Source organism: Apium graveolens, chromosome 2, assembly GCF_009905375.1.
Source record: "Apium graveolens cultivar Ventura chromosome 2, ASM990537v1, whole genome shotgun sequence".
Classification (NCBI taxonomy): Eukaryota; Viridiplantae; Streptophyta; class Magnoliopsida; order Apiales; family Apiaceae; genus Apium; species Apium graveolens.
In genome coordinates this window covers 250,545,678-250,558,515 of record NC_133648.1, presented here as the reverse complement: position 1 = coordinate 250,558,515, position 12,838 = coordinate 250,545,678, and positions in this window count along the sequence as shown.

Sequence of the window (12,838 nt, the reverse complement as noted above, 5' to 3'; positions counted from 1 at the left end):
TTCTTAAGCGACCGAGGTTTAATTCCGACTTATGTTGTTGTTCATAGGTTATCGGACCCACTCTAAGCTTAAGTCTATCCGGGAGCACTCAGGCAAGTTTTCTACCTGTTATACTGTTGTTGTGATGTATATGTGTATATGCATGATCTTGTGATAAATGCATATTTGTTATTAGCAAATTTTTGCGATATATTGTAGCATGTGATATGGTATATATGCATGTCTGTTTCGTAATCTTGATATATATCTGTTGATTCAATTGCTTATAAGTTGCATAATACCTATGCTAGAGATAAGCAGTAGTTGCGTATACCCTTAGTATAGGGGACCCAAAGGTGAACATTTTCTAAAACCGGGAGTCGATGTTCCCGAGTATATTATATATATATATATATATATATATATATTGATATAGTTTTCAAAACTATTAATCGAATAAGGTTTATTCGATAACTTTATTTTAAATAATGAATATTATGTGAATATTCATTCGAGGACTTATGACTCCGTTTATTCTATTTAATGAATATTATTACGAATATTCATTCGAGGACTTATGACTCCGTTTATTCTATTTAATGAATATTATTACAAATATTCATTCGAGGGCTTATGACTCCTTTTATTTTATTTAATGAATATTATTACGAATATTCATTCGAGGGCTTATGACTCCTTTTATTTTATTTAATGAATATTATTACGAATATTCATTCGAGGGCTTATGACTCCTTTTATTTTATTTAATGAATATTATTACGAATATTCATTCGAGGGCTTATGACTCCTTTATATTATTTATTGAATATTATTTGAATATTCATTCGAGGGCTTATGACTCAGTTTATATTATTTTATGAATATTATTTGAATATTCATTTGAGGATCTATGACTCCGATTATTTGCTGAGATATATTCTTTATTTTATTAAAGAATAAGGTGTCGATAATCAAACTTATCTTTAATTATTCAAATAAAGATAGTACTTTCGTATAAGTATATCTTTGGTTATTTAATACTCATTTCAAGTATAAGTTTTAAAACTTCTACTTCAATTATTTTTATAAAGATTATTCTTTATGGGAATATTATTTAAATAATAATATTCAGATATTTTCTAATATATTGGGACTGATTTATTTCATTAAATCAGCATTACTCCAAACACTCTTTAAAGTATTTTCGAGTCTTCAAAATGATTTTTAAAAGTTAGAGCGGATCCCAAAACTCATTTTTATATTTAAGATCTTCCTTTTAAAAGGGATTTAAATACTCGTTCAAAACTTGAGTGATCCGGCTCAGTGGTGTATTTTACATTCGCAACGAGGTTACTGTTTTGAGAAAACATCTTGATTACTTGCCCATCGTTCGGGAAGTAAGTTCATCTATTTGAGTCGGCATAAGCAACATGGGCTCAGTGGGCGTCCATGAAAGTGTAAATGGCTCAGTGGGAGTCCATCAAATGCGTAAGTGGCTGAGTGGCAGTCCAGCATAAGGTCCTATTGTGGCCAGGGTGATGACCAGTGGGGAATTCGTCCATCTACTAGTAGAAAAGGTTACTTATTGGTATCTTTGCCTGATCAGCAAGATATCAGGTTTATGCCAAGGTTTTCTCCTTTCCAAATTCATTGGATATTGCAACTCTGTTTATAATTTTCATAACAGAGGTTTTCAAGGAGTGTATGAAATGTATATATATAGGTGTATATATATATCGGGATTTAATGAAGTATCTCGTAACTTCATTATTTATAATGATATTCAAAGATTGAATCTATTCAAATCTTGTCTTGTAGTCTCATCTATGTGATGAACTTTTGAACTAATTATAACTTGAACGGTGGTAGTTCAAGTAGTATTTGGAAAAGATATAAGTATATTGGAGTATCTTGTAACTTCATCTTTTAAACTTATATATGGTAAATGATTATCTTATGCATGACAAAGATTTTCAGAAAAACGTTGAGACAAGGTTAGATATATGTATAATAGGCTAGGTTTTCAACTATTGATGAACCAGACTTATGTATAATATGAATTGTAATAATGGCAAGGAATATGTAAATTTATTCAGAACCCTTTTAAGGTGTAACAGTTTATAATTGTTGAATATAAGGACTTGTGTTATTTTTGAGTGTTCATCTCTGAGACTATAACTTGTGGTGTGTGTGTTTATTGTGGGGTCACAGTACAGAGTAGTTGATTATTTATTAAGATTGGGTGTTATTAAGGGAAATGAAACTCGTGACAACCCGGATCCCCGACCCCGGATTTGGGGGTGTTACATCACATCCCTCACAAGGTGGCCACAGCTGCTACTGCAACAGTTGCTGTTGGACAGTCTATTCCCAAGCCAAAAGTAGAATGGACTGTTGAAGATATTGAAGAGGTTCACAAGGACAAGAAAGCCATGAACATTCTGTTTAATGGCCTAGATCAAGATATGTTTGACAATGTCATTAACAGCCAAACTGCTAAGGAAATTTGGGATATTGTGCAACTTATCTGTGAAGGTACCGAGCAAGTTAGAGAAAACAAAATGCAGCTTCTCATTCAACAGTATGAATATTTTTATTTTGAAGAAGGAGAATCATTGAATGATACCTTCAACAGATTTCAGAAACTGTTGAATGGATTGAAGCTGTATGGCAGAGTGTACCAAGTCAAGGACTCCAATTTAAAATTTCTGAGGTCTCTACCAAAGGAATGGAAGCCTATGACTGTTTCTCTAAGAAATTCTCAAGATTATAAGGACTTCACACTTGAAAGATTATATGGGATTTTGAAGACCTATGAACTTGAGATGGAGCAAGATGAGCTGTTGGAAAAGGGAAAGAGAAAAGGAGGATCAGTTGCACTTGTAGCTGAGAATGAGAAGATTGAAGCCTGGAATGAGGAAAAGACAATGCCAAGTCTCAAAATTGGCACAAGCAAATCAGAATCAAGCAAGGGAAAGGAGCAAGTAGCTGAGGATGAAGACAATTCCAGTCAAGATGACTCTGATGATGTTGATGAACATCTGGCGTTTCTGTCCAGGAGGTTTGTAAAGATGAAATTCAGGAAAAATATAAAATTCACTAAGTCAAACAAAAACATGGTGGACAAATCTAAGTTCAAATGTTATAACTGTGGCATTAGTGGATACTTTGCAAATGAGTGCAGGAAGCCAACCTCTGATAAGAAGAAATTTGAGCAAGTTGATTATAAAAAGAAGTATTTTGATTTGCTCAAACAAAAGGAAAGAGCTTTTTTGACTCAAGATGATTGGGCAGCAGATGGAGTCAATGAAGATGATGATATGGAATATGTCAACCTAGCCCTGATGGCTAATTCTGATGAAAATGAAACTAGTTCATCAAGCAACCAGGTAATTACTACTGATCTCTCTCAGCTTTCTAAGATTGAATGTAATGAAGCCATAAATGATATGTCCAATGAATTATATCATTTGCGTGTTTCCCTTAAATCACTAGCTAAAGAAAACACAAGAATCAAAGAGAATAATGTGTTTTTAAGTGATAGTAATGTTGTGTTAGAGGATCAGGTAATTGAGCTTGAAAAGATTAAAATTAAATGCTTGACTGTTGAGAGTGAACTAGAAGAAGCTGTTAAGAAAGTAGAAATCTTTCTAAATAATTAGAAAGTGAGCAAGAGGTAATCAAGGCCTGGAAAACATCTAGGGATGTTAGTGCTCAGATTGTCAAGGTTCAGGGAATTGAATCATTCTGTGAGAATGCCTGGAAGAAAAACAAAAAGGAGTTAGAATTAATTGATGGATTGTCAACGGATGTGGAATCAACGGATGATGAAAGTTATCCGTTGAAGGAAGAAAAAGAGAATCCGTTGAAGGCTCATCAATTAAAACAGGCAAGTGATTCTAAAAAGAAAAATCTCAATAAGAAGGTTGGTTCAACTTTCAAGAACTTTGTCAAAGAAGGAGCTAGCACATCCAAAGATGTCAGTAAGGTGAATATAGGACACATGACTTTAGATCAGTTGAAAAATAGGCTTAAGTTGGTTGAGGATAAAAAGGAAACTAAAAGAAAATCTAATAGAAATGGGAAGGTAGGGATTAACAAACACAACAATTACACACCTGATAAGTATGCTCCTAGAAAAAGCTGTGTGCATTGTAAAAGTGTTAATCATCTATCTGATAACTGTAAATCTGTTAAGAATGCTCCCGTGCTTTTAACTCCCTCCATGCCTAACATGTATATGTCACCTCTGCATGTTATGCCTGTTATGTCTCATCAGAATCCTCATGCACATTTTGCAAACATGCCATATGTTAATAATCCTTATTTTACTGCATTTAGTATGCCTCATATGCCATACAACATGCCTATGTGGAATAATATGTTTGCACAATCCATGCCTTATCAAATTCAACCTAATGTGCTAAATGATTATGTGACTAACCCTACACTTCAACCAACTACATCTGAGACCAAGGTTGACCCAAAGTTACCTAAGTCAAAAGATGCAGGAGGAATGAAGTCTAGGAAAAAGACTAACAAGGCTGGACCCAAGGAAACTTGGGTACCAAAATCAACTTGATTGATTTTGTTGTGTGCAGGGAAAAAGAAGGAATCTATGGTACTTGGATAGTGGTTGCTCAAGACACATGACATGAGATTTCACCCTGCTCACAGAGTTCAAGGAGAGAGCTGGCCCTAGCATAACCTTTGGAGATGACAGCAAAGGGTTCACTATGGGATATGGCTTGATTTCAAAAGAAAATGTCATCATTGATGAAGTTGCATTAGTTGATGGTCTCAAACACAATCTATTGAGCATCAGTCAACTATGTGACAGAGGGAATACTCTCTCCTTCAATTCTGAAGCATGTGTTGTCACAAGTAAGAAGGACAACAAAGTGGTTCTAACTGGAGTTAGAAAATGGAATGTGTACTTAGCTGACTTCAACTCTACAGATTCAGAATCAATTACTTGTCTTCTCAGCAAAGCAAGTCTAGTAAGCTGTCCCATTTGAATTTCAAGACAATGAATGATCTAGTAAAAAAGGACTTAGTTAGAGGAATCCCTCTAGTGGAATTCACAAGGGATGGATTGTGTGATGTTTGTCAGAAAGGAAAGCAAAAGAAAACATCATTCAGTAAGAAGCTTGAATCAGCAATTGATGAACCATTACAACTGCTACACATGGATCTTTTTGGACCAGTCAATGTATTGTCAATTTCAAGGAAAAGATATTGCCTAGTGATTGTAGATGATTTCTCAAAGTTTTCATGGGCTTATTTCCTTGGATCAAAGGATGAATCTAGTGAAATCATTATCAATCATATCAAGCAAGTCAACAATCATCCAGATTTCAAAGTAAGGAATATCAGGAGTGACAATGGAACTGAGTTCAAAAATACAACCATGAAGTTGTTCTGTGAAGAAAATGGGATCATGCATGAGTTCTCAGCTCTAAGGACTCCACAACAGAATGGTGTGGTGGAAAGGAAGAACAGATCACTAATTGAAGCTGCAAGAACAATGCTTGAAGAGTCAAAACTCCCAACATACTTTTGGGCTGAGGCTGTTAACTGTGCGTGTTACACTCAGAATATTTCTCTAATTAATCATGCAAAAGGCATGACTCCCTATCAATTGCTCAAGAGAAGAAAACCAACTTTAAACTTTATGCATGTCTTTGGTTGCAAATGCTACATTCTAAGGAATCTACCTGATCACAAAGGGAAGTTTGATGCAATGGCTGATGAAGGAATATTTGTTGGTTATTCTGCTGGAAAATCATATATAGTCTACAATCTAAGAACCAACATTATCATGGAATCTGTGCATGTTGTGTTTGATGATAAAAAGATTGATGGACTAACAAATGAGGGACATCATGAAGGACTCAAATTTGACAACATTGAAATATATTTTGATGATAGTGAAGATGAGAATGATGGAGAAGGCACCTCAAAAAGAATTCAAAATCTGCCTTTGGATAATGCACAGAATGCTGCATCCGTTGAAAGTCATAATTCAGCTTCCGTTGATAGAAGCAATGCAGCATCCGTTGAAAGGCAAAGTGCATCATTCGTTGAAGTTCATAATGAAGCATCTGTTGATCACAGTCTGTCAACGGATAATCATTTCACTTCATCAGTTGATAGAACTCCCAATTCCTTTCAAAGAATCAGCAACTCAAGGGGAGTTTCAACCAATCAACATTCTATCTCACATCATGAAAATACTGAGGCAACCTCATCTAGAGCTAATCTACCACCTCAAAGGAAATTGACCAAGAATCACCCTTTTGAACTAATCATTGGTGATGCTACATCTAAAGTACAAACTAGAAGGGCTACTCAAGATGAATGTCTGTATAGTAGCTTTCTATCACATGAGGAACCTAAGAGAGTGGAAGAAGCTCTATTGGATCCAGATTGGATTTTAGCAACGCAAGAGGAGCTAAACCAATTTGAAAGGAACAAAGTATGGAAGCTGGTACCCAAGCCAAAGAACAAGAGTTTTATTGACACAAAATGGGTATTCAAAAACAAGATGGATGAAAATGGCATTGTCATAAGGAATAAAGCCAGATTGGTTGCTAAAGGCTATTCTCAACAAGAGGGAATAGATTTTGATGAGACATTTGCTCCAGTTGCCAGACTTGAAGCCATCAGAATCTTTCTAGCCTATGCAGCCCATGCCAATTTCAAGGTCTATCAAATGGATGTCAAGAGTGCATTTCTGAATGGGGAATTGGAGGAAGAAGTTTATGTAAGCCAACCTCCAGGATTTGAAGATCCAAATTTTCCAGACTATGTGTATTATCTGTTGAAAGCACTCTATGGACTAAAGCAAGCACCTAGAGCCTGGTATGAGACTTTGTCAAAATTTCTTCTAGATAATCACTTCACAAGAGGTACTGTTGACAAAACTCTTTTCTTTAGAAATGTTAATGGCTCTACAATACTTGTTCAAATTTATGTAGATGATATTATATTTGGTTCTACAGATGATAAGCTTTGTAAAAAGTTTGATAAGTTAATGCAAAGTAAATATGAAATGAGCATGATGGGAGAGCTAACTTATTTTCTTGGTTTACAAGTTAATCAAGTTAGTGGTGGAATTTTCATTAGTCAAACTAAATATATTTATGATCTTTTAAAGAAGTTTGACTTAATGGATTGTTCATCTGCAAAAACTCCCATGGCCACAGCCACCAAGCTTGAATTAAACAAGGCTGAAAAGTCTATAGACATTTCAAGTTATAGAGGCATGGTTGGCTCACTTTTATATTTAACTGCTAGTAGACCTGATATAATGTTTTCTACATGTCTTTGTGCTAGATTTCAAGCTGACCCTAAAGAGTCTCACTTAGTGGCTATTAAAAGGATTTTCAGATATCTCAAAGGGACTCCAAATCTTGGAATTTGGTACCCTAGAGAGTCTGGTTTTGATCTAATTAGCTACTCAGATGCAGATTATACAGGTTGCAAAATAGACAGGAAAAGCACAACTGGCACCTGTCAATTTCTAGGGAATAAGCTTGTGTCATGGTTCAGCAAGAAGCAAAATTATGTTTCAACATCAACAGCTGAAGCTGAATATATTGTTGCTGGTAGTTGATGTGCACAGATACTGTAGATGAGGAATCAACTATTTGACTATGGACTAATTGTTGACAAAATTCCTATATTCTGTGACAACACAAGTACCATTGCCATTACTGAAAATCCAGTGCAGCACTTAAGAACCAAGCACATTGACATCAAGTACCACTTCATAAGGGAACATGTGATGAAAGGTACAGCGGAACTTCATTTTGTTCCAAGTGAAAAGCAGATTGCAGACATATTTACCAAGCCACTTGATGAATCAACATTCACAAGATTAGTAAGTGAGCTAGTTATGCTTAATTATTCATAAACTCATGTCTTCATTATAATCTGCTTTGAAGCCTGAAATGAATTTGTGGCAAGAACAAAGTTGGCTTTAAGTAAAGTTTATTCTATCAATGGATATTCCCTATCCGTTGAAAGCCAAAATTGTTCTACCAACGGATGTTTATTATCCGTTGAAAGACAAATACATTTCTGGTAATTTTATCCTTCAACGGATAAAAACAGTGTTAATCTTCAACGGATAACTATTTACCTCATCCGTTGAAGTGTCACATTAGTTACTTTAAGTGAGACACAGCCGTTGATTCGTTTACTTAACCGTTGATACATATATACAGAGTTGTATGTATTTGTATTAAAGGCAGTTTTCAGAATTTTTACAGTTTTCTTTGTTCTCAAATGGCTGTAATTTACTTAAAATATCATTTAATCATTTTATTTACGTTTTAATTCGAGAAAGTATAAAAGCCCATTGAATTCTTATTTTCACTTTACGCTTTCTTGCAATTTTTACTCTCTTTCTCTCTTTCTCTCCCAAAACTCTCAATCTTTTCTCTGCAACCTCTACTCACAACAATGGCACCAGTAGTCAAGATTATGTCTCAGTCTAGCTTTGTTTATGAAAAGAACAATTTCGTAGCTTTGGTGGAAAAGAATGAAGCCCACTCAGATTATCACAAGATGATGGACTTCATCAAGAACTACAAACTAAGCTATGCAATGCTGGAAGCCCCAACTATCCATTGTGAGGTAATTGAGGAGATTTGGACAACTGCAGAGTTCAACTCCACATATATGACCATTGCTTTCTCTCTCAAAGGTAAGGATTACTGTATTAACTGTGATGATATACAGTCTTGCTTTAAGCTACCTGAGAATAATGCCATGACACCACACACTGATAATGATGTATCTGCTATGTTAGATTCCATAGGCTATTCTTTGATTCTGCTAGTTTAGGGAGCATTAGAAGAAAGGGCCTTAGGAAAGAATGGAGTTTTCTTGGAGATGCCTTTATCAAGGTGTTCTCTGGGAAGATTAGCAATTTTGATGCCATAACTTCATCTCTTGTTAATATGCTCTATATGCTAGTTTCTGATAGGTACTTTAATTTTAGCAACTATTTCATGCTAGAATCAGGTTCCAGGTTAGGTAACAAAGCTAATAGACCTCATAACATCTACTATGCTAGATTCTTTATGTTATTGGCTAACCATGTTACTGAAGGTTTGGTCATAACTAATGAGAGCAATAAACTCAAATGTTGGGCACAAGAGAAAAGGGTCTTTGCAGACCTTTTGAGAATTAACCTCAACAGCCAGGTGCCATTGGTATATTTACCAATAATGAATACACCTCAGGTAAGTGAGGTAAATACTTCTGCAACTCCTACCTCTTCCAACCCCATTATTTCTTTGCCTTCTAGTGTGGCAATGGAATCTGTGTCTTCGTCCCAACAGATTCCTACCAAAGCCACCAAACCTAAAATTCTAAAACACAAGTCAAAGAAAACCACCTCTGTTGTTTCTCAAAAGACAACAGTTGTAACAACTACCATAAACCCTGAAGGGAGTGAACACGGTGTGAGTGGTGAGGGGAGGGGTGAACATCAAGAAACCCCCCAGGATTAGGTGGGAGAGGTGAATGGTACCCTAGCCAGCCAAGCCACAGTTTCTCAAAAGACTGTGGTGGTTCAAAAGGAGTCAAACACATCAATAGTTGCATCCTCCCAAAAGGATGCAGCTATTGAAAATAGTCCCCAACCAGGGACACAGAACAAAAGAGGGAGGGACACTGAAGCCACACATTCACCTATCAAAGCCTTTTCAAGAACAAAGAAGGCTAAAACCCTAGTTTCAACATAGGGGGCACACACTGCACAGATACATCCACTTGTATCTTTGCCTTCTCAAATTCAGCTTGATGTGGCTCCAGCAAATGTGGAGTCACAGCCCCATTCTCTCATAAAGACACACATCAATCACCAAATTCTCCATCACCATCTCTGGATGTGGATATGATATTCACATCAATTCCTGATTCTCCCTCTTTAAAACTCATGGAGGAGCCCCACTCAAATCCTGGTGATCATCATCTTTTAGATGATTTGTTGGATCATCAGCCAATTCTTTCAGACTTAGTTGAAGAATCTGTGTCACCTCACTTAAAATCAATTCACACAGATTCCACAATTATGTCACTTTCAAAATCTACATCTTTTCCTTCTTCAACGGATATCTCTCATTCGTTGACAAGTGGTTGTTCTTCGACGGATAAGCTTAACAGCACTTATCTGTTGATATCATCAGTTTCCACTTCAACGGATACTCCCTATCCGTTGATGGTCTCTACACATATAACTGAATCAATTCCAAGTGTAGAAGACATGGTTACTGTACAATCACTTCTAGGATTGAGGGAAGGGAGTGATAATTTGAGTGAGAGGCTGGGTTGCTCCCAGGCAAAAGGAGAGGTTGAGAGTCAAAATATGCATGCTATTTCTTCCAGCATGGCAAAAGTGAGTGAGGGGAGTGCCACCTTAGTAGGTGAAGGTGAGGGTGTGAGGGTGTGTGTGAGCCAGGGGGAGCCCCTGATGCAAGAATATAGAGAAAATGAGAGAAAAGCAGGTACAGAAGCTATAAGGGTGGATCCAGCCATTGCTAGTGAGTCAATGATTGTGGATGATGCTGAAAAGGGAAGACAATTTCAGCAACTTTACAAAGCTGAAATTGATAACATTTCCTTGGATGCTGACACTTTTACTCATCCTGTTTCAGCCTATCAACTGTTGGCTGCTCAGGGCAATGTGGAGGCAGAGCAGACTTTGAACATAGTGCACACTTCAGAATCTCTTCAAAGAGATAAAGCTGCTGTTAATAGGATGCCTTCTCAAGCTGGTGAGCCATCTGAAGAATTTGAAGTAAATTCTAATGATGATGACTCTATTTCTTTGGATGGGAGCATGAACTTAGGGGGAGATGCAGGCCCAAGTTCTGTTCCAGATTTTCCTGAATGGGCATGGACAAAGAAATCTACACCAGGACAGTTTGGTGTAGCTTTGGTCAAGCAAGTTATGGCTATTCAAAAGGTCCTTCAGGAGACTACAGATGCTGGTACCAAGACTATTCTTCAAGCTCATCTAGACTCTCTGCATCTCTTGCAGTTGCAGCACATCAGACAAAATTTGAGTGTGGATGAACTCAAAAAGGATATTGCTGATCTGAAATCCTACAATTCTGAGAAGTTGGATTCAGTCATGCCTTATGGTACAATGCAAGATATGTTGCTGAGATTGAGGAGAGAATCTGATACTGACAAGAGGCTGGCCAAGTTGGAAAACAGAGTTCAAGTCATTGAAGACTCTGTGGTCACCATTCTTCAAAATCAATAATCTCAGACAAATATACTATTGCAGCTGGCAAAAGCACAAGGCTTGACCCATATCCTTGATGATAACAAAAAAGGGGAGAATAAAAGGGAAGGGGAAGGAGAGCCATCAACAAAAGTTCAAATATCTAAATTGCTAGTTCCTGCCATCACCACTTCTCCAACGCTTCAAATCAAAGGAAAGCTTGATGGAATTGATCTAATCCAGATAGCAGCAGCTGAGATGTTAGTCAAAGAGCAAAGGAGGAAAATTGATGAAAGGATGCAACAATTTTTTGGTTCTACAACTTCAAAATCACAATCTGTGAAGCATAGCACAAAGGTGGAGCCAATCATTATGGAGCTCAAGCCAGAAAGGAGGAATAAGGTTGGAGAGACTTCTTTCAAGAATCTGAAACCTATGGTTCTCAAGCCCAACAACAGATCCAATAAGGACTCTAAAAAGAACCCTCTAAGCCTTGCTCAGTTGAAAGGAGTGGATTTTCCTCTTCCAAAGCCTGATGAAGACAAGGTTTTGGGTGGTAATATCATGAAGCACAAGGAGACCAAGGATGTGGTTGAAAGAATGAACATGGCTATTATCTTTAGAGAGGGAAAGAGTATCTGTGTGATACAAGGACATCCCAAATTCTCAATAGCCAAGAGGGAAGAAGCCAGAAGGTTGAAGGAAGAAGCTAAAAAGCTAAAGGCTGACAAAAGAGCACAAGCAAAGCTTGAAAAACAGCTAAAGTCAAGTCAAGCAGAAGAAAAGAAAGAAATTGAAGACAAGGGTGAAGATGTAGGTATGGGGAACATGCTTAGTGATGATGTGGAAGAAAGAAGTAAGGAAAGAAAGGAATGGCAGAAAGGGAACAGAAAGAAGGCCAATGCAAAAAGGAAGACTGTAGAAGAAACTGAAGAAACCCAATCAAAATCCAAACCACTACCTTCTATTCCTGAACCCATTGTGTCTGATCCCTTCATAAACATCCATGGTGAAACAATCACTCCTAAGGAGGAAACAATTGATTGGAACACCATCAAATTGCCCACTTTCTTAACCACTTCTCCACCATCAAAGAAACAGAAAAGAAAAATCAAATCAACACCTCCTCTAACCTCAATCAAATTCACTCAGAAGCCTAAGCCTAAGCCACAAGCCTAAAAGGATGATTATGTTCATATTTGTGACATAAAGGAATTTACAGACATTGAACTCTATCTGGATGAGTTGGAGGAAGTAAGGGGAATAGATGCCTACAGACAGCTTTCAGAAAAAATAGTGTTCAAATATAGAGGAAGTGGGGAAAGGACTTGGCCTCTTTACAGAATTCTGAATGAAGGCTATTCTACCTTGGTTAGAGTCTACTCAGCTATAAAAAGGGATTCTGGCTTTACCAGGACTGCCAAAAGTGAGATTCTCAACAAGATTTCCAGCATAAGGAAAACTTGGTGGGAGCCCAATGTCTTGCCTAGAACATTACTCATCCCAGAGAGAGGAATTACAGTTCATAAATCACCTCATTGGTTGATGGAGTTCAGAGACAATAAAGGAGTCAGAAGATTTTTCAGACTTGAAGATTAGCTCAAGATTGCCAGT